General features: G+C 40.3%; 1 protein-coding gene and 1 pseudogene across 3 annotated transcripts in view; one reads left to right on the plus strand and one right to left on the minus strand.

Annotated features, from left to right (window-relative positions):
* KCNH8 (potassium voltage-gated channel subfamily H member 8) overlaps positions 1–24,105 on the minus strand; it is a 492,266-nt gene that overhangs the window by 460,700 nt on the left and 7,461 nt on the right. The window lies entirely within an intron of this gene.
* Positions 20,878–21,298, plus strand: LOC147378841 (ATP synthase F(0) complex subunit g, mitochondrial pseudogene; annotated as a pseudogene). Its single transcript, XR_015152103.1, has one exon. The product of XR_015152103.1 is annotated as an ATP synthase F(0) complex subunit g, mitochondrial pseudogene (transcript).

Genomic DNA, 24,105 nt, shown 5'->3' on the forward strand with positions numbered 1-24,105 from the left:
CTGAATCTAATTATTCGAGAGGAAAATCAGAGTGAAATATTAAAGGACAGGAGGTGAACAAATATTTTACCTCTAACTCAGCAGCACACATTTTCTGAGAAAATCCTAATAACAGGAAACAAGCCCAGAGGAAGTACTGACATTATGATTTGAATTTCTATCATTTTAGGTAGCATTATTTCTAAACAAGCTAATGTAGCTAAATTGATCCTAAACTCCCACACAGCTGCTAAAAATGTATTAGTTGAGGAAATTGTCTAAGGTGAAGTCTGTACTGTATGGGAACCTGTGCTTGAATTCAAATGTAAATATAAATAGCTCACAGGGATTTTTTTCTCCCTCTGATAAAATGTCAGAGAGATTATTAGGAGACCAATTTACAAGCAGCCTTTACATTTAATTGGATAAATATATAATGCACAGAAAAATCAAGACAGTAAACCAGTTTGGTGATTTAGTCGCTCAATTGTGTCTGAGTCTTTGTGACCCCTTGGACTACAGCCCACAAGGCTCCTCTGTCCATAGGATTTCCCAGGCAAGAATACTGGAATGAGTTTCCATCCTTCCTCAGGGGATCTTCCTAACCCAAGGACTAAACCCAAGTCTCCCACACTGCAGGCCGTCTCCTGCATTGCAAGCAAATTCTTTGCCAAGCCACCAGGGAAGCCCCAAATTTAATATTAGAAGTGATTAAAGGTAATAATGTAGTATTTCCAGAAGAAACATGCTAGAATGTTTAGCAAAATTAGTCTTTATGTTCTCATGGATTTTATAGAAAATATTACATAAAGTAGTATCTCAACTATTTAGAGTCACATGAAATATTTATCACCACTTTATGGACCGATAAAAAATAAAAAAAGAGTACAGAATAAAGTGTGACTGATAAAATAACAAAACAGTTATTCTGCATGTGTTTCCAATCATGAAATTACTAGAGTTCTTATATTTTTAGCTAAAAGTGAAGCGAGTATTCCTAAATTACTAAACTTAGAACACGCTAACTCATTATCGAAAGTGTGGACTCAAAGTACTTATCCCCAAGTGATGATGTCCTTTAAAACTCATGGTACTTCCTCTGGGGTAAGGAGGCCAGAGCCACCATTTAAAAAAAAGAAGGAAAAGGAGGTGGTGGTGGCTGGAGGAGAAGGAGGAGGAGAAGAGAAAGAAGATTACAACAAAACAGAAGGGGAAACCATATTCTCAAGAGCTGGCCAAAGACTTTTATAAAATGAAATGACTGGTGTCTAACGCAACACGGTAAGTTGGCACATTTCTTTCTTTTGCAACACTTTTCAGTAACTGAAACAAAAGCAGTTCTAGATAGACTCAAACATGCCTTTTGCTAAAGAAAACAGAAGTCAAAATGATTCAAATGTTATACACTGCTCCACTATAATAGTTTCCAGATTTTATTATTGGAAATAACAAGCATATCCATTGGGTAGGCTGGACATCACCTCCTTAAGGCTAGTGAATATTTTTATAAATATTTTATAAATATTCTAATGAAATTAGAAAGAAAGCAGATATCAGGCAAACAGAATAAGGAACATGCTTTAAGACACAACGGGAAAATCAACTTATGAAAACATGGAAGTTCAGTGTTGATTTAGTCCTGAAGATTGAGAACATAAAAAAAAAATCAATATTTCTTACAAACCTAAAGAAGGTCCTAATTAGCTTTTTTTTAAATTGAAGTATCTGTAAACAAGACAAGAAGCCAACCCTCAGAATAGGAGAAGATATTTGTGGATTTAAACAAAGATTTAACCTCTAAAATATGCAAACATCTCATGCACCTCAATATTAAAAAAAAAAACAGCCAGATCAAAAAAATGGATGGAAGACCTAAATGGACAGTTTTACAAAAAGACATACAGATGGCTAAGAGGCACATGAAAGATGCTCAGTAACATTAATTATTAGAGAAATGCAAATCAAAAACTACTAATGAGAGCTTTTAAAGTAAACCCTTAACTATTGGTTGGCTTGCGTGACTTCACCCAAGGTACTTTTTTCATTTCCCTAAAAGTACAGGGGGCACTGAGATTTATGAACTTGCCAGGAGGAATGTAAAAACTTAATTATGTTTATAAAATACTTTGGAGGCATTTTTAATACAATTTTAGAGGAAATCACCATGTTTATTGTCTAAAAATGTATTTGCCCAAATATATTTGAAAATCTACAGAAAATCCTTAAAATAGAGTTGTTGTGTAAGGGCTGGTACCAAGGTCAGGGGTGAAGCTGTCAGACACGCTGGGCTGAGCGGAGAGACCGTGTGGAGAGGTGGCCTCGAGGGGCGCCAGGGACAGGGCAGAGGGGCAAGTCTGTCTCAGGGTGTCTGTCCCTCCCCATTTCCTTTCTCTGTTTTTTAGGCACAGACGAGAGAAGGAAGGAAATGTGGCGATGTGAGAGTGGCGACAGGGAAGGAGAGGAATGTGAGTCTAACACAGGTGCTGGGAACCAGCACAGATCAGAGATGAGCGGCGCTGCCTGGGGTCCTGGGTGCCAAGCCTGCCAGCGGCGAGAACTTGCGCGCAAGTCAGTCTTGGGGGAGCAAAAAGGACTATTTTCTTTGAGAATGAATTGCAATATATGGACTACGCAGTGATCAAGAGAATCACAGTCACATACATAACTCCCTCGTTCTTAGGTGAATTTATTTAGATACTGGTCTAAATGCGATGTCCTTTTCTCCTGAATCATACATGGTGAACAGCTCACCGCAGTGACGCGGCGTGCCCTCCTGTCCTGATGTATATGTCCACACCGAGTTCTGCCTTTCTCCCCGGCCCCCTCTTCTTTAAATCCTTTATCTCTATGCGACGTTTACAAATTGAGCAAAGAACTGAAAAATGAGAAGTTAAGTGTGCCGTAGACACAACAGATCTATCTCACAGTTTTAACTAAAAATAAAGCAGTTCGATTGATTGAATGACACCTTGCTTTCTGCACTTGGGCAAGTACAAGCTTTCACACATTGTCTGGCACATAGTAGATAATCAATACATATTTAAATAAGGAAGACTTGTGTAGGTGGGGTGGGGATACTTCCTTCCATGACCATCTGGTAGCTCCGGCTTAAAATAAGACAGGCCCGAGTTTCAGTCTGGACTCTGCTACTTTATGAGCTGTGACACTGGGCAGATTGCTTGATGCCTCTGAACTTCGGTGTCTTCATTTGTAAAATGGAAATGTGGTTAACATCATAAGGTTGCTGTGAAATAAATGAGCTTATGTATAAAGCTCGCTTAGTAGACTGACTGGGACTTAATAATAGACCAAGAAGTGGGAGGTGTAATGATGGCTATGCCAATGCTGATGGTAATGATTCCTGAATACAAGTGACTCAGGAATTTAAAAAAAAAAACCTTCGGAGGGACCTCCCGGGCAATCCAGGGGTTAAGACTCTGCACTTCCAATTCAGGGGCACAGGTTCAACCCCTGGCTGAGGAACTAAGATCCCACAAGCCATGTAGCCAAGAAGTTTTATAAATAAATGAGTAAATCAGGTCTTTAAAAAAAAAGTGGGTTTCCCTGGTGACTCAGACAGTAAAGAATCTGTGCAATGCGTGAAACTCAGGTACATTCCCTGGATCAGGAAGAACGCCCGGAGAAGGAAATAGCAACCCACTCCAGTATTCTTGCCTGGAGAATCCATGGACAGAGGAGCCTGCAAATTCCACGGACAGCCCATGGGTTCACAAAGAGTTGGACACGACTGAACGACTAGCACTTTCACTTAAAAAAAATACTTTGTAGTTGAATAGAAAAACATTAAAATTCTAATTTCATACTGATCAGCTTAAAAGTTTAGTAAATATTTTTTGTATATCTGTCATGTTTTTGACATTCTGCAAAGATAAAAGAAAATCAAAAAAGACAAGATCATCTCCAAGGAGTATGCATTCTTGCATGGGAAATAAATATATAAGTAAAAAGTAATAATAATAAAATAATACCAGCTTAAGGGCTACCTCTTTCTCTAAGCTATAGTTCCAAATAAAATGTTTGTTAAGATAATCTAGGTACGAAGAGAAGGAAGGATTTACAATAGTACTGCTTTTTCCTTCCCCATCCAGGAAGGAAGTCAAAGTATTCCCCCTACTGCAAAGTAACAAACATCAGGACAAAAGGAAAGACTGCTTTAGGGGGAGACCCCACTGACAGGCAGCAATTGTGTAGAAGTCCCAAGCCTTTCCTGCTGGCTCCTGCATGACAGAGACAGGGGAGTGCCTGCTCAGATGAGATGACCCCCGTGCCACACTTTCAGTGGAAATGCTGTCAAGTTCCTGAGTGCATTGAAAACGACGATCCTTCACAACTGAGTGAGCAGAGAAAACTTCAAGGTTAATAACACAGCAAAAATTACCTGTGAGCTATTCTAGATTTCAAAAACCATCTCAGCTCCTCACTTTACAGAGGCTACCCAAAGCATATCTCACTCTGGGTTAATGAGATATTTCTCACTTTTCTCTGTAAACTTGGCAATGGAAGCAATCATCACGCTTTCCTGCTCACTTCAAAAAGCATCACAGACACTAATTTAAAAATACATGCAATCATTCAGGTGAATTTAGTGATCAGAGGAGATCTGTCATTCACAGCAACTTAATCCTGGTTGGCTTATTTACAGATTCAAGTTACCAAATATCTATGTGAAAACTGAAGCAGAAATGAAGGAAAGCTATGTATCTTTACTATTTGCATCAACACTTACCATATGACAACTTGAAAAATACATAGCAAGGAGGGGTCATTAATTTTTCTCTGAATCTTACTTTTTACCCTTCTAGTCATAAGCAGCCATACAGAAATGAATGAGTAAGAACAAAATATATGAGATGCATCCCCTAAAGGACCTAATTTAACCTAGAAAACTCTAAGCCAGTGATAAAGTCTCTCAGCAAGCAAAACAACCCAAGTTTTCTTAAAACTTATGTTTATTTGTAAGATGAACTGAAACAGAGATTATTCATATGATCCACAAAAATACATACAATTTATAAAAATAAATGAGATTAGAGCAAGTGAGAGGCTCTGTGGCTAGAAATGGTATCTGTCCTTAAAATAAATGCCACAAGGACTCATATATTTGCCAGGAGAGGCCGAACTTTGAGAATTCTGATGCCAGTTGATAGAAAAAATGCAATCCATTTCACAACATTTCCAAAATCTCTTCCCCATCTAATTCTCTGGTATTGAAAGCTGTTGTAAATTCTTTAAGATTTGAGAAGCTATTACACTGTATAAGATATTATACCTTGGCAGCAATTAACAATTAGCTGAAGCTAAATTATAGATAGTGGTGTGTGTGAGTGAGTGTACAGTGTTCGGACAGAGTTTGGGAACCTGTTAAAAAAAGGAAAGAAAGACACAGGAGGTTAGGGCACAGCAGATGCACTTCACCCGGAACCCGGGTGCCTGTCCTTCAGAAGACGCATCTGCAAGGTGGGAGCGATGCCGAGTTAAGGGTCTCACAGAAAAACTGAACAAAATATTAACACAAACTGATATAAGGAAAGGACATCGACTATGATGTTGTGACACATGGGTATGAATCTTCCCCCTGGATCTTAAATGGAAAGACAGCGAACCACTTCCTAAACTACCCAGGTACTTGTGAAAGACAAATGAAGTAACATGCGTGTTTCTGTAATAAAGCATTTCTGTATGCTTTTCAACAACATAATATAAAACAAAAAATGGATGTTAAAGTTCTATGACAAAAAACCAAAAGATATGCTTACACAATCTTTTAGTCATCAGGAGAAAATCTACTCATCCCTGATAGGCTCCAGAAGATCAATTTTGGCTGGAGCTACCCATTTACTGGAGGACAAGCATGTGCCTGGTATGCTTGTTATACCACAGGATAATAAGATATATCTATTTTATTTTCCACTTATGTTGATATCCTAAAATATTAGGTGGTAGTGTCCCCACATTACCAAAAGAAGTGAGAGGCTGTACACAGGATTTCTAAATGAGGTCAGCAAAACTGGTTTTGCTCACTCTGAACCCTTCACCCACAGTGAGGTTATAAAAGGGTGGGGTTGGGAGGTTAAGGGTGGTGGTTTCAAGAGGAAAAAAAGGCTTGGCTTTCTCATCAAGCCCAGGAAACCAGCCTTTACTAACACACAGTGTCCTTTGGAAACTTGGGGAAACCAGTCTAAACAGTGAGCGCCAGTGGCTGACCAGTAGCTCTGCTGGTGCAGTTAAGAGAGACTGTTGTATTGACCATGGCCAGCAAGGAGTCTGGAGGTGTTCCCTGCGGACTCTACAAAATCCAGGCCAACAAGGGAACCAGTGTGGGGTTGTCCAACATCCTGTACAAGGGGGAGCCCCGCAGGGCTGAAGTGACCCCCTTAGAAGAAGCAGAAGGTATACACTGGATGTCTCAGGGATGAAGAGTCATAAGCTAAAGATGAACACGGCATCCCAGGTCAAGAGAACAACAGGCGATAAAGCCCCTGGGACGTGTTCTGTGTGCTGTGTGTGCACAGGAAGAGGTCTTAAAGAACTGAAAAAGTGTCCCCAGAGAGAAAAACATCACCATGACCCCAAAGCACACGTCATGTTCTGAAGATTTAATGCTCAGATGGCCCAGCCATCAGCCAATCAGAAAAGGGCAGTGACCAACCAGAATGGCTTCTACCACTTGGCTGGAACAGCAGGTAGCAACCTCACTTCGGCTTTGCTCCCAAATGCCCGCAGCTTATGGTAATACTCGTCAGCCAAGAACTTCTCCACCCGGTATCTCTCCTCTCTCCTCCAGGCTCAGCCCTGGAAGAGCCTGGGACAGTCTAATGGATGGCAAAGAGGAGACTGTCCCACAACAGAGGCCAAACTGGGCCACTGCTGTGGGAGGGAAGCAGGTGTCATTTCAGAGGAAGACGGAAATTGCGGCTATTACATTGCACCGCATCTTCGTTAACCTAAGCTACAGTAATGGAAAGACCTTTCCATTACCTGGTGTTGACCCAAAGTGTCACAGAACTTGACCCAGATTTTCCCCAAGCAGAAGGAGAGGACTGACCCTGTAACAGTGGGTTGGAACAGGGGGTGACGTTGGGTGGGGAGGTAATTCAGTAAAACAATCACAGTTACAGGATGTGCAGGTAACAGTTCTGATGTCTTCAGAATTTCCGCCACAAAACTCATTCCTCAAAAGAAAGTTGATGCAAAGCTCAACATGCAAAGCAGATGATCACAGAGTTGCTCTAGTTGGGAGAGGGGTGGGGAGGGGGACAAGGAGGACAGGTGAATATCAGTCCCCTAAAGATGCTGAAGGTCAGGTTAAAAGGCAGATAGGGCATTGATCTCATAATTATATTTTTAATTCTTTTCTATTTTTATTTGAGAGATGAGGATTCAGCCCCTCCACAAGTTCTGAGGAAAATTGTTAATGAGGCACCTTCTCTAAACACATCAATGAAAGCTGTTACACTTCATCCTTCATATTTGAAAACAACTTAGATGCCTGGGGTTACACTTAAACACCTGAGGCAGCACATACCAGTTTTCTAAGGTTTATACCTTACAGGTCTGTTGACTCCTTGTGAGTGTTTCAGCCTTTTTTCAAAGCATTTGTTCAGACAAATCATGTTTAGAGTTGCAACTTAAGAACCAACTCCATACCAGTTACAGATGGAGAAGCTGGAGCTAGAAAACAAATAGATGGAACACTGCTCAGTAATAAAACATAACCAACTACTGATAAATGTGTGTATCAACTTTACCAACATGGATGGACCCTCAAGGAAATACGCTAAGTGAAAAACAGTCAATCTCAAAAAATATTTATTGAATTCTAATACTGATACCATGTTCTTGAAATGACAGAATTATAGAAACACGGAGCAGATTAAAGGTTGCTGGGGGTAGGGAGAGAGGTAGCTGTGATGGTAAAAAGACTGTACGAGGGTATTCTTGTGATAAAATGGTTCTGTATCTTGACTGCTTCACTGTGTGGTTGTTCCACAAATCTACACGTGCGATAAAATCGCACAGAACTAAACACTCATATGCAAATAAGTACATGTAACACTGGTGAAATCCGAATAAGGTGAATTGCAGTGATATAATTAATACTCAATTTCTTCATTTGTAGCATGGGGATAAAATTTCTGCCATGCCTACTTCATTGTATGTGAAGAATAAATAAGAGGCACTTGTAACAAGGAAAATTAGGAAGTATTATATAGATATATCAAGGTATCTAATAAGCAGAGGCATTTGGCTATAATCTTTCTGGTCACTTGCCACTGACGTCCAGCACCACAGCTGAACTGCTGGAGGAGTTTCATCCCTATCGTACTAAGCATGAGTGGTCTGGTCACCTGTGTCAAACAGCACACACCAGTGACTTTGTTACAGAAACACTGGGAGAACTGTTAAGGGCCTAAACATTCCTTAAGGATTCTAGGTATCTCTTGTTGCCTTCCATTTCAGTGTAGAATTTAAAATTATATACCACCACCATCTTCAACTTGACTTTCAAAGAAAGCTATTGGTTTTCTTGTTATCCCCACCCTACTATTGTAGGTAGGTCTGGTATGACTGTGTCTGCTGTTTGATTAGCCTGCCAGGCTCCTCTGTCTACGGAATTTTCCAGGCAAGAATACTGGAGTGGGATGCCATTTCCTTCTCCAGATAGCATTCCAGCATGGGTAATTTAACCAAATTTGGTTCCACGTACCTAGGAAAGTCCTTGACTTCATGAAACCTTTAAACGAGAGGGCAAGGGACTTCCCTGGTGATCCAGAGGCTAAGACTCTGAGCTCACAATGCAGGGGCCCAGCTTCAATCCCAGGTCAGAGATACAGATCCTGTATGCTACAACCAAGACTCCGTGCAGTTAAGTAAATGAATGAATACCTTTATAAAAAAATCGTTTAAATGATGAGAATGGACTTCTTTGCATTTTGCAGTTTCATTCATTCAACACGCACTTGATATTCTAACTGTGTCCAAGGACCTGTGCGTAGGAACAAGAAGTATGCCATCAACAGGACAGGGAAGACTGCAGTGGTCCTGTGACTTCCACTCTTGTCGGAGTAGGTGACCTGTGCAGAACAGCACACAAACGTGTATTTTTCACGTGTGTGCTTTCTCATTACAGAGAAATTTTGGACTGGCCAAAAAGTTCGTTCAGGTTTATCCACACCAGCTTACAGAGAAGTCCGAACGAACTTTTTGGCCAACCCAATATTCGGACCCTGTCTTTTTGTAACATTTTCATAAATCGAATAAGTAACATCACACATTTTCTATTCTATGGCATTCTGTTTAAATTTTGACACCATGTGAGGAAATAAAGCCATTTAAAGATACCAGACTGTCATTTTACAAAGAAAATAAACACAGCCAAACTTTTTTTAAGAACTAACTTTTCATTTTTGAAAGACGCATGCCCCACCCCCACAGAGATAATATTAACAAAGCACGTGCTGTTACTGACTCCGGTGCTCCGTTCTCTGTGCCTGCTCCTTGTGGGAGGAGCATTATTCCCTCAGCTACGTTTGCCCAAATGACTCAGTTTGCCTTGCCCTCCTCCAGGGGGTCTTCCCAACCCAGGGATTGAACCCAGGTCTCCCACATTGCAGGTGGATTCTTTACCAGCTGAGCCACCAGGGAAGCCCAAGAATACTGGAGTGGGTAGCCTGTCCCTTCTCCAGCGGATCTTCCCGACCCAGGGATAGAACCGGGTCTCCTGCATTACAGGTGGATTCCTTACCAACTGAATTATGAGGGAAGCCCGTTGAGATGTTAGCAAACATGATAAGAAAAGTCTTTAATAAGTCTATTATTGGGCTGGCTTTATGGTGCCTTTGCCATGGTCACAGAATCCGACTCAGATCAGCATATACAGAGAGACGTATGGAGCAGAAACGCCTCCGGGTCAGCTTCCCGTGAACCAACCAGACGGGGCAGACCCTGAAGATGCAGAAGCCAGTGAGCCTAGTCAAAGGCCCAGCGCAGCACAGCTAAGCCCAGGCTGGATCGTGGATTAGCTGACCTCCCAACCAGCCCATAACTTGCCAGCTATGTTAACCAACAGACAACTAACAGAGCAGGCAAGTCTGTACTACCGATAAAAAGAACATTGATATGAATTTACTGCCAAACAATTACTCTGTGTTGTTAATTTCAATAGCTTCATTGTCAATTTCACTTGTTTCTCAAGGCTCCTCTATGCAATAGTTTGGATCAGTACAACTAATAATATGCCAGAAAGGCTGCTCATCAAGAAGTTGTGACACACAGAATATTGAATAAGTGTGTCTTATTCCTAGTACTATAGCTATAATTCTACCCTTCCCCCTATGCCCAGGAGAGCATTCTAACAGCTTTCAGTTCAGTTCAGTTCAGTCGCTCAGTCATGTCCGACTCTGCAACACCATGGACTGCAGCATGCCAGGCCTCCCTGTCCATCACCAACTCCCAGAGTTCACTGAGACTCACATCCATTGAGTCAGTGATGCCATCCAGCCATCTCATCCTCTGTTATCCCCTTCTCTTCCTGCCCCCAATCCCTCCCAGCATCAGGATCTTTTCCAATGAGTCAGCTCTTCACATCAGGTAGCCAAAGTATTAGAGTTTCAACTTCAACATCAGTCCTTCCAATGAATATCCAGGACTGATCTCCTTTAGGATGGACTGGTTGGATCTCCTTGCGGTCCAGGGGACTCTCAAGAGTCTTCTCCAACACCACAGTTCAAAAGCAACAATTCTTCAGCACTCAGCTTTCTTTATAGTCCAACTCTAACATCCACACGTGACCACTGGAAAAACCATAGCCTTGACTAGATGGACCTTTGTTGACAAAGTAATGTCTTCTGCTTTTTAATATGCTGTCTAGGTTGGTCATAACTTTCCTTCCAAGGAGTAAGCGTCTTTTAACTTCATGGTTGCAATCACCATTTGCAGTGAATTTGGAGCCCAGAAAAATAAAGTCTGACACTGTTTCCAGTGTTTCCCCATCTATTTGCCATTTCCTTCTCCAGGGGATCTTCCTGACCCAGGAGTAGAACCCGTGTCTCCTAATTATAGGCAGATTCTTTACTTTCTGAGTCACCAGAGAGGCCCCAGAAAGCTTCCTGACACTTCTTTATAATCCCACCCTTCCCCACGCCTCCTCCCGCTCCTACACAGCCACTGACTGGCCAGAGGCAGTTTTAAAATGTTACATGTTCTACAAGCAGCTCTGGATGTGTGCCACCCAAGTGACCAACGCCAGTGGCCACGACCCCTTACATAAAAAGAACCATTGCTGAAGTAATCCACCAAATGCCATTTGGAGAACATGCTACTCGTAACTTTCTTAATTGAGTTTCCCAAAGGACATGTTCTTAAAAGCACAAAAAAGGTTCGTGTCTCAAAGTGAAGTCAACCCTAACCACTAAGGTCTTAACCCTGATAAACGGCATGCCTTACGATTCAGCTCCAAGTGCTTGTCATCTTATTAAACACAAAATGCTATAGTCAAAACAATATGTATCCATTCCAACTTCACTAATTACAAAGTGTGTCATTTTGACAATTTATTCAGCCTTTCTGGGTTTTAATTTCCTATCCACAAAGTAGGAATAAAAACATCTACCTTGCAGAATTGTAGTGATTAAATAAACTAATATAAATGAAATATAAATGAAATATCAAAAACAGCATTGGATACATGGTTACTCAGTTCAGTTCAGTTCAGTCACTCAGTCGTATCCAACTCTATGACCCCATGGACTGCAGCACACCAGGCCTCCCTGTCCATCACTATGTCCTGGAGTTTGCTCAAACTCACATCCATTGAGTCAGTGATGCCATCCAACCATTTCATCCTCCATCGTCCCCTTCTCCTACAGCCTTCAATCTTTCCCAGCATCAAAAGAGTCAGCTCTTCGCATCCAGTGACCAAAGTATTGGAATTTCAGCTTCAACATCAGTCCTTCCAATGAACACCCAGGACTGATCTTCTTTAAGATGCACTGGTTGGATCTCCTTGCAGTCCAAGGGACTCTCAAGAGTCTTCTCCAACACCACAGTTCAAAAGCATCAGTTCTGTGCTCAGCTTTCTTTATAGTCCAACTCTCACATCCATACATGACCACTGGAAAAACCATAGCCTTGACTAGATGGACCTTTGTTGACAAAGTAATGTCTCTGCTCTTTAATATGCTGTCTAGGTTGGTCATCACTTCTCTTCCAAGGAGCAAGCGTCTTTTTATTTCATGACCGCAGTCACCATCTGCAGTGACTTTGGAACCCCCAGAAAATAAAGTCTCTCACTTTTCCACTGTTTCTCCATCTATTCCCCATGAAGTGATGGGACCAGATGCCATGATATTAGTTTTCTGAATGTCGAGTTTTAAGCCAACTTTTTTACTCTTATCTTTCACTTTCATCAAGAGGCTCTTTAGTTCTTCACTTTTTGCCATAAGGGTGGTGTCATCTGCATTTCTGAGGTTACTGACATTTCTCCAGGCAATCTTGATTCCAGCTTGTGCTTCATTAACTGTCAATTCTCCTCTCCTTTTCTTCTTTCTATGTAATCAGAGTAAAGTTGAAAGAAGAATATGGGTTTTCAATTATGTGATAGTCTGAGGCAAAATCCTGAGGCTCTCTAGGATCCTCTGCCTCCTTTTCTCTAAAAAGGAGACAATAAAAATCTTTAGGAACAATCACAGGGCAAGAGAAACCCAAGTCACTTCCATTCAAGGTATCTGGTATATCAAAATTAAAGAAACAGCTGACAGTGTTATATAAACCCTTTTATTTTTATTTTTTAATTTTATTTATATTAACAATTAAAATTGGGAGATAAATTTTTCCTCAACTTCATCAATCTATCACAGAAGATAATCTCAAAGGTAATTTAAAAGTCCAATGTAAAAACATTTGTACTTGGAGACCTAAGGCAGGGCAAAAAGTGGCTTCAAAGAGTTCTGAAGATTTTGTTATGAGGTGGGCATAACATATGATGACTTGAGGATGCCTTTGAAAGTGAAAATAGGTATCAAAGAATAAAATTATATAATGATTATAACATCTTTTTTTTTTATTGACTCGTTTTACAATATCAGTGAACCTATAGACTTCCATTTTCCCAAAATTATTTTGAAACATAAAATTATTTCTTTGAGATGGCATCTATATATTACCAGAAATAAAATAACCTAAACACAATGATTTTTCATTATATTTTCACACATTTGTTATATACATAGCCATGACACCACCCTTATGGAAGAAAGTGAAGAGGAACTAAAAAGCCTCTTGATGAAAGTGAAAGAGGAGAGTGAAAAAGTTGGCTTCAAGCTCAACATTCAAAAAACGAAGATCATGGCATCTGGTCCCATCACTTCATGGGAAATAGATGGGGAAACAGTGGAAACAGTGTCAGACTTATTTTTGGGGGCTCCAAAATCACTGCAGATGGTGACTGCAGCCATGAAATTAAAAGACGCTTACTCCTTGGAAGGAAAGTTATGACCAACCTAGATAGCGTATTCAAAAGCAGAGACATTACTTTGCCAACAAAAGTCCATCTAGTCAAGGCTATGGTTTTTCCTGTGGTCATGTATGGATGTGAGAGTTGGACTGTGAAGAAGGCTGAGCGCTGAAGAATTGATGCTTTTGAACTGTGGTGTTGGAGAAGACTCTTGAGAGTCCCTTGGACTGCAAGGAGATTCAACCAGTCCATTCTAGAGGAGATCAGCCCTGGGTGTTCTTTGGAAGGAATGATGCTAAAGCTGAAACTCCAGTACTTTGGCCACCTCATGCGAAGAGTTGACTCATTGGAAAAGACTCTGATGCTGGGAGGGATTGGAGGCAGGAGAAGAAGGGGACAACAGAGGATGAGATGGTTGGATGGCATCACTGACTCGATGGACGTGAGTCTGAGTGAACTCCGGGAGATGGTGATGGACAGGGAGGCCTGGCGTGCTGCGATTCATGGGGTTGCAAAGAATCAGATACGACTCAGCAACTGAACTGAACTGAACTGATATTTGTCTTTTACACTAAGTTGCTGGTATTAATCTAAATAATATCTCTCTTGTATCTATATTATATTATTATTTTAATAAATAAATTTCCTGTAATTTTCCTCAGTGGTGCATTTTATGCTTAATAAATTTGAAATTGTAGGCATCTTCAATTAACTCTTTGCTATAGACCATAAAAAGTTTTAACTGAAAAAATGCTCTGTACTTGCTGAACTACCTTAAAGGCACATGATAAAGTCTGCTATGCACAGAATAGTTTCAATTCTATTTGTCCCCAATATTTTACTGCAGTGAGAAAACCTCTACTTTTTATGTTGAGCATCTAAGTATCTCAGTCCAAATCTCTCATTGGTTCTTTCATTACTCAGAGAAATTACCTTCAAAAAAGGTACAATACAAATTTTACCATACAAGAAATTGTCATAAAAAGGATCTCTGTGATTCTTCTTAGTGTTTTGTCAAATGTAGGTGCTGCAAAATGACAGAACTTTTCAACTGTGTTCAGTTTCAGTACTGAGCAATGTGCCCAATTAAAGACAGAAGCAAAGTCTTCCAAGCTAAATTATTCCAAATATTCCCAAGGGAAATTCTTAAATCTAGCACAGAATTAGAGCTCTTACTGTTTCACTTTCCCCCTTTCTTATCTAGTGATACATTTCACAGTTCTCCTGTCTTTAACCTTGGTTTACAATACTTGCTATCCATTAAAATGAAGTTTTTTAATACTCTGCTGATTAAATTCTTTGACTAAATATTTTCAAGTGATTTCAAACAAAATGAAAAGAAAATACAAAAGGCTCATTCAGAAAAGAATAATAATTGTCAGGCACTTAGGCTGTTTACAAAGCATTCATTCAAAGGCTCAGACAGTTTAAAATTCTGGCTGATGATGGCAATAAAAAGAAAAACCAAGTTCTGCACACCACATGCTTTCCTGTATTTAACAATTATCACATAGTGTGACTGCTGTAATAAATTCTTCACATATAAACATATTTGGTAATTATGAGCATTATAGCCTCTATAATGATTGCTAGTGAAAGTGAAGTTGCTCAGTCGTGTCCGGCTCTTTGTGACCCGCGGACTGTAGCCCACCAAGCTCCTCTGTCCATGGGATTCTCCAGGCAAGAATACTGGAGTGGGTTGCCATTTTCTTCTCCATGAATTTCTTTCTCCAATGATTGCTAGAATATACAACTTTTTGGACACAAAAATGTACAACCAAGTTGAAGCACATTTCTTCCTCCTGCATATATTTTTTAATTTGACATGTGTCATCTTCACTATGACACTATACTCCATCAGAATTTACATTTTTCTTGTCACCACAAAACAAGTAATTTTATTTTTAAGGATTCATTTAACTGAATTTACAGTAACACTTAATATATGATTTATCTTCTGTAAGACAAGCTTGGGAAAGCTTTACTTACATCCATGAATTTGATGCAAAAACTCAAGTATTATTAAAATTAACCAATTTTTCATAGAAAACTTTGATGGTATGAACACTAAGTTCTTCTACTATTGAATCAATACATTAACCCACTGTTGCTTCATTTTTTTCTGTGTACCAGGAAACTCAAATTTAAAACTGAACAAAGTTTTCAACAATAAAACAGAGCTACTGACACATGCAAAAAAATTAACTGCAAAAGCATTATGGTAAGTGAAAGAGGCCAGAAGCACCCTGCCCACACCAAAATGCTACACGCTATACGGTTTCACAGTAGCCATGTATCCTAGAAAAGGTAAAACTATAAGAAGGGGAAAAAATAAATTAGTTGTCCCTAGAGACTGGAGGTGGGAGGAGGGTAATACCTTTGGTGGGAAGGGGAAGACACCGTTGCCTATCTTGAATGTGGTGGTAGTTTTATGACTACAGGTTTTCTGTAAACCTCATTGAATTATACTTACAAGGGATGATTTCATGGCATGTAATTTTTTAAAATTAATATATTTATTTTAATTGGAGGCTAACTACTTCACAATATCGTGGTGGTTTTTGCCAAACATCGGCATGCATCAGCCACGGGTGGACATGTGTTCCCCATGCTGGAGCCCCTCCCACCCCCCCTTCCCATCCCTCGGTCACCAGTGTACCAGCCCTGAGCACCCTGTCTCATGCATCGAACCTGGACCTGTGATCCACTTCACATACAATAATATACACATTTCAAAGCTACCCTCTTAAATCATCCCACCCTCGCCTTCTCCTGCAGAGTCCAAAAGATTGTTATTTACATCAGTGTCTCTTTTGCTGTCTCGCATATAGGGTCATCGTCACCATCTTTCTAAATTCCATATATATGGCATGTGAATTATACCATTATAAACTTCACCAAAAAAAAAAAAAAAAAGAATGAGTGAATGAAATTCATTTAGAAGATCAATTCTTTGATCTAAATGGAAAATCATGCCCCAGTAGAGAAGAGCAAACTTATTGGGTCTGTTCCTTTACCTCTGGGCTTCCCTGGTGGCTCAGAGGTTAAAGCGTCTGCCTATTCCGGAATGCGGGAGGCCCGGGTTTGATCCCTGGGTGGGGAAGATCCCCTGGAGAAGGAAATGGCAACCCACTTCAGTACTCTTGCCTGGAGAATCCCATGGAGGGAAGAGCCTGGTAGGCTACAGTCCATGGGGTCGCAAAGAGTCGGACACGACTGAGCGACTGTTTCCTTTCCTTTCCTTTCCCTCTAATCTGTGCTGTGTGGCCCCAGCTTAGTCAAGCTGACTCCGGACATTTGTAAAAGAACATTGCCTAGAGCCGGAAATACACAGAATACCCATTGTTGAGGCTCTGAAGTTTAAAGGTATAACACTTTTCCATTCACATAGAGATTAACAAATTGTAGACCTGAAAAGAACAATTGTCTTGGAGTTTTTTAGGAACACTGTACCAGACTTACAAGGACAGCTGCAAGAACAAAGGACTTTTGCACCAAGAAGTTTGCAACAGCCTCCTACCCTTTAAGGATAAATGAAGCCTGAATGATTCTAACTCAGGTAAGAGGCTCTTTGGGACACTGGTCCACCATCTTCTTCGTCTGCTGGCTTTTCAAATACAATCAATACTCCTTGCCGCAACAACTCGTCTCTTGACTTACTGACCTGTTGTGCAGCAAGCAGTATGAATCTGAACTAGGTAACAATGGTGCACAGCAATTACGACCAAGCTACCTTCTGGGATGAATTGTCACTTGCAGGCACAATTTCCTGACATCAGATACTAATTTAAAAAATGAAAACATGCTGATGCTTATTCAGCAGATTTGTGGCTTTTGATGTTAAGGGGTCAGTAACACTGCCCCAGTATGGGTGCCCACGATAGATACAAATGTCACACGCTCATGCACGCTTAGCCCATGTCTCCTACTGAGCGCACTAGCTTGTGGGCCTGTAGCGTCACGCATGTTGCAAGACACGGTGTTACGGGGGGTGTTGTGCAACATGCGTGCTGTTCTAGGAAAGGACATGCATACATATCTTTCACCTGGAAAATGCCAGGATACAAGATATGTGATGTTGCTGGGCATCTTTCAGATTTAAGGACCCATTAAAGTAAGGACTGCATTCAGTACACAGACATCTGAGACACCACTAGAAAACTGCCATGAGCCGAAGCTGCAGAACTAACTGGAGACCTACCAGTCCATCCTGACTTGTTTTAATGTAACAGTGACTGATAATATATTAAATTAAGAACAATCTGGTACCAATATTAAACCCAATGAGACCACATTAAAACTGGCAAAAATATGGATGTGTGGATCCCCCCACCAAAAAGCCAATAACATACACATACAAAAAATGAATATCACACACACACACACTCTGAAATTCTAAATAAAACACTAACAAGTAAAATTCTAAGTGAAGTGCTAAATAAAATATTAACAAGTAAAAACCAGCAAGACATTCAAGAAATTTTTATTGAAAGATAGTTGAAATTATAAAATCTGTCAAAAGAATCTATTAACTGATTCAACAAGAACCACAGAATTACTTGAAAGGTTATGAAAAGAATTGATTAAACTGCTTGATAAAATAAGAACACATAACAAAATCTCTTAATAATAAAATATTTCTCAAACTAAAAACCAGAAAAATTCTTATTAGAAAAACACTAAAATAAGTCCCATTGAAGTCAAAAACAAGAAAGATGTTCTTTATCATCACCATTTTTTTAGTATTTATAATACTAGCCAAAACAACTAGACAACAGAAAAATTAAAGGGACAAAAGTAACAGCTGTGAAAATTGAAAATAAAGCAAACTTTTTATTATTTGACAGCAATATTATTTCTTATCTAAAAACCTAAAAAATCCAAGTGCAAAATTATTACAAAGAATAATAGAAACTCAGTAAGCTGACTGGTTAGAAAAATAAAAAATGTAAGAATCAATAGGCTTCAAATAAATAAACATGACTGCATTAGAAACACTAACCAGTGGAAGGAAAGAATCGATTTTTATCTAGCAGTTACAAAGATAAAATTACTAGGCATCAAATAAACCAGAAATATGCAAGACCTTTATTGAGAATCCCCCCAAAAACATGTGAAAGATAAAAATATACAGCAAATTTTTGGATATGAATTTTCAACATTATAAAAATGTTATTTTCCTACAGGAGATTGCATTAAAAATACCATGAGGGGTTTTTCCCACTAGATAATCTGATTCTTAAGTTCCTGTGGACTTCCAAATAAGTATGATTAGCCAAGTAAAATTCTGGAGGGGAAACAGAATAGAATGAGACTTTTAACACACATAAAACTTCTATAATTAAAACTGAAACTACACATTAAGAAGAAGATAAATGAATGTAATAAGTCAAAAATAGAATTACACAGACAAATGTAGAACATGATAATCTAGACATTTAAAATCAGCATGGAAGAGAATTATGGAAGAATATTGTTAGAAAAATGGATACAGATCTAGAAAGGAAGAATCTGATCCCTACATTGTACTCAATAGATCAAATTACACAATGTATTGAGTAGAAAAAATGAATATACAAAATGAAACTACGGTAGAACACACAGAACACATATATATAGGATATATCTTTTTAATAATTTCAGAATAGAAAACATCTCTTTAAGTATGGCACAGAACACAGAAATCATAAAAGGAAAATTGATTAATTTATTTACATAAAAATGCTAAAATCCACCAAAACTGGAGGAAACATACACAATTCACATCACTAATAAAGTGCTCCATGTGTTACTATGTAAAGAGCTCACAAATGTCAAAAAGGGAATGAAACAATTTAATTAAAAAAGGGTAATGAATATGAATAAACAAATATGCTCAGGAAAGGAAATTTAAATAGAACTTAAATATATTAAATAATGCTCAGCTTCCCTTACAATAAATACATGTACTTAAAAATGACAATAGGAAGCCACTTTTTATCGATCAGTTCAAAAGTAATTCAAGCGATGGAATGAAAGAACGGATATACTGAAATGTTAGGCAAATAGCTATTATCATTATCTTTTACTTAACCATATTACTTTTATTCAAACCAAAAGTTACAGCGCAATACGAAAGCTGCAGCCCCAAGACACTCACTCTCCTCCACCGCTCGTGGAGTCACAGTAGAAACAGCTTTCTGGGTTGAGGTTAAAATAGGCTCAGGAAGCAACAGTTAGAACTGAACATGGAACAACAGACTGGTTCCAAATAGGAAAAAGAGTACGTCAAGGCTGTGTATTGTCACCCTGCTTACTTAACTTATATGCAGAGTACATCATGAGAAACGCTGGGCTGGAAGAAGCACAAGCTGGAATCAAGATTGCTGGGAGAAATATCAATAACCTCAGGTATGCAGATGACACCACCCTTATGGCAGAAAGTAAAGAGGAACTAAAAAGCCTCTTGATGAAAGTGAAAGTGGAGAGTGAAAAAGTTGGCTTCAAGCTCAACATTCAGAAAATGAAGATCATGGCATCCAGTCCCATTACTTCATGGCAAATAAATGGGGAAACAGTGCAAACAGTGTCAGACTTTATTTTTTGGGGCTCCAAAATCACTGCAAATGGTGACTGCAGCCATGAAATTAAAAGACGCTTACTCCTTGGAAGGAAAGTTATGACCAACCTAGATAGCATATTGGAAAGCAGAGACATTACTTTGCCAACAAAGGTTCATCTAGTCAAGGCTATGGTTTTTCCAGTAGTCGTGTATGGATGTGAGAGTTGGACTGTGAAGAAAGCTGAGCGCTGAAGAATTGATACTTTTGAAACTGTGGTGTTGGAGAAGACTCTTGAGAGTCCTTTGGACTGCAAGGAGATCCAACCAGTCCATCCTAAAGGAGTCAGCCCTGGGTGTTCATTGGAAAGACTGATACTGAAGCTGAAACTCCAATACTTTGGCCACCTCATGCGAAGTGTTGACTCACTGGAAAAGACCCTGATGCTGGGAAAGACTGAAGGTGGGAGGAGAAGGGGACGACAGAGGATGAGATGGTTGGATGAAATCACCGACTCATCAGACATGAGTTTGGGTGAACTGGGAGTTGGTGATGGACAGGGAGGCCTGGTGTGCTGAGGTTCACGGTGTCGTAGATTCGGACACGACTGAGCGACTGAACTGAACTGAAAAATGGGTAACACTGGAGAATATATTCCTCCCATAAAAGTTGACTCAAAATAAGTAGAATTTCCTGTGTAAGACATGAGTAGTGTAAAAATACAAAAAGATGTCACTATAACAGCAATAAGAATTAGAATATCTTCTATAGAAAGCTTAGCCTGACAACAAAAACACCACAGAAAGTTGTAAAGTCAGCAAATGCTAAGGACCAAAATCTCAAAGAAGATGGGTTTAATTTTTTCTTTTAAAAAAATGGACAGTAAGGCGGGTGACATTCAGCCGGCCAGTCGGGGTGACGGGCTCTCCGTCCTAGGACCATGGCCCAGTTTGTCCGTAACCTCGCGGAAAAGGCCCCGGCACTGGTCAACGCTGCTGTGACTTACTCGAAGCCTCAATTGGCCACGTTTTGGTACCATGCCAAGGTTGAGCTGGTTCCTCCAACCCCTGCTGAGATCCCTACAGCAATTCAGAGCTTGAAAAAAATTATCAACAGTGCTAAAACCGGTAGCTTCAAACAGCTCACTGTTAAGGAAGCTCTACTGAATGGTTTGGTGGCCACTGAGGTGTGGATGTGGTTTTATGTTGGCGAGATCATAGGCAAGCGTGGCATCATTGGCTATGATGTTTGAAGACCAATTTTTAACATGTGATTATATTTGCTTTATTATTCAAGTGTTCTTGGACCACGTGTGAGCAGACTGCTATTTGAATAAAATAAGACAATGTGTCAGAAAAAAAAAAAAAATGGACAGTAGATATTCTTTGATGAGCAAAACTGCTTTGCAAGTGAGTGCACTTAGTAGTTCCAGATACAAGTCTTAAGTGCCAATCGAAAAACATTCCTTAAATGACAAGTATCAAAAGGGAAAACAGTATATGAACCAGAAAAGGCTAAACTCTTTAAAGCAGAAATCCCTTTTTGCGAGAGTCAGAAACTAGAAATGCCATCACACATTGCCCCAGCCTGTTTATACTTACTATTAAAAAAACCACATTTTAGAGGCAGTGTGATATAGTAGAAAAATCACAGGCTATAGTAGAAAAATCACAAGCTACTATGATAACACTGGGAAAATTCGGAGCTTGAGTCCTGTCATCTGGTACAGAAAGGGTGCTGACGTGCCTGCCTCCTTGCTGAGCCGGGCTGTGTAGGAACAGATAAAGCAGCAGCCAGCCACACAGCCAGCCACACAGCAGGAACGCAGACAGGCCCCAAGTGGGAGTCACTGTTACCATCAGAGTTCCGTAAAAGAAATTAGCACTTCACCCATGTGGAAATGAAGGGCTAGAAGCCAGTCTAGAATTATGTTTCAAAACTACATTTAAGCACATTGTTCTGTATAAATAGGGCAGCAGTTATCACTGAAAGGCAATAAAGGCAGTCAATATACAAACCTGGTCTTCAAGAAATGTGAATTCTTTTACCCAAAGAAACATTTATTGAGCACAGACTTTCTTCCCAGCATAAGCCCAAGAGAGGAAGCTGGGAGGAGCTGATGGCTGAGTGCTGAAAGCAGGTCGTCAGCACACACAGAAGAGCTGACTAAGGCACGGCCTGAGCAAGGCACTGTGGCAGCTAGGGAAAAGGTCGCCTGACTCTCTGCAGCCTCAGGGCAGGTGCCAGGCAGAGACCCGGAAGGTTCCGGGTGACGGTGTCTGCAGCCTTAGGAGGCAGCGGCTGGACAGGATTCTGAGAGTGGCCTTGGGGTCAGATGACACTGAGGGCTTTGGAGCCCCTCTAAGAGGTGGCAGGGAACCGTCTGTTACAGGGTTAAATGATGACACTGCTTTTACAGAAAATTACTCTCGGGACAATGCAGACTGAAAGGGGCCACAAGTGGGTCAGACAGAGGCTTATGCCCGCAAGAGTCTAGAAGAGTAAAGCTGCCATCATGCCCAGGAGAAACAGGATCCAAACTAAAGCAGAAGCAGCAAGAGAGAAGCAAGGCACCAAATCATGGCATTTCCACGTGAAACCTCAAGCCTGATGACCCCTGAGATGGACGGGCCGCTCGGGCTAGCTCAGAGCTCCAGCCTGAAGAGATGGGTGGGTGGGATGCCAATTACGGTGCCAGAGAACAAATAGGTTTCCTGGGCTAGAAAAGATTATTTGTTCACTTGGGGTCATGTGAATTTTGAAGGGCTTAAGGGAGATAGTTAGTTGTATTAACAGCTAAAAAGGAAAGCAAAATTAATTTTCCAGGGAATTTATAAGCCAAGAACCACATTTGACTGTTTAAATTACTGAGAAAACTCTTCAGTTGCTGCAGTTGTTAAGTACGAACTATGCCACAGATGAAGTTGAAACCTCATCGTTTTTGTTTGCAGGCGCTGCTAAACCAAAATGGGTTTAAAAACAGTGTTTAGACAGGATCAGCAAATGGGCCTATTCCTACTGTCTCTGAAGAAGTGGCAGTTCTGTCCCTTTGAGGGTTGGCGTTTCTCCAGTCGCTTCACCGGGGCTAGCACACCCTCAATTACTTTTCCTTTTCACAGGCATAGTCCTACAGAACAACACAGGGGTGAGCAGCCCTGGGGGAGAAAGGCACTCAGCCACGCAGTCAGAAATCAATCTTCCCCTTTCCTAAGGAAAGCTGGCTTTGTGGGCAAAGCAGATATCCATAAACAAATGAATACCACACAATTTCACTGCGTAATAGGGGACCCTTGCTCAAGTGTGAAGGCTTTATTAAGACACAGTAAGAAAAAGGATCTTAGGGATTTGGTTTACACACTTGGACAGCCTATAAGAATTAATTCAAAGCATCTAGACATAAGAGCCAGATAAACACACACACACAATAAAATAATATCTTGCTTTTTCAAAGGCAAGACCAAGCCAATGTAGCTCTTTCCCACTGAAGCCCATGAGCTTGAGACTCTCAGCTTCGTTCAGAGAGCCCAGGTTAAAATTCAGACACCAAGTATTGTAACCCTTAATGGGTAGAAGCTGAAAAATATCGCAAACTCTCATGGAAGCTGCAAGTAATCTCTAGCTGGAAAGAATGAACACTTTCAGAGGGAGGGGAGGGAGAGCAGTATAGGCGAGGGGATTAAGACGGTGCAAATCTTCAGGTAAAAAATAACCTACAAGGATATGCTGTACAACATGGAAAATACAGCCAATGTTTTATAATGACCATAAGTGGAATATGACCTTTGCAATTTGCGAATCACTATATTGTACACCTGTAACATATAATATTGTATATCACCTATATTTGAGTTTAAAAAAGAAAAAAAAGGAGTGTCTTCAGTTTCCTAGGCTCAGTGACAAGTGCTACACAAGTCGGCAAAGTAAATGGAAGATTATTTTTTGCCCTTATCTTATACGAGCCAAGCATGCCCACCCGGAAGTCATTTACTGTGTGATGCCCCCTGGAGAAGCTATTCCTCCCCCAGCCAAACGCGCACAGCCCTTTCCTTCACTTGCTGAACACTCGCATCCGACCCGACAATGGGATCTGTGCATACATTTCCTGTCCTCTTT

The sequence above is a fragment of the Bos grunniens genome, chromosome 1 (assembly GCF_055505025.1).
Source record: "Bos grunniens cultivar Pamir isolate PY7600 chromosome 1, Bosgru_T2T1.0, whole genome shotgun sequence".
Classification (NCBI taxonomy): domain Eukaryota; kingdom Metazoa; phylum Chordata; class Mammalia; order Artiodactyla; family Bovidae; genus Bos; species Bos grunniens.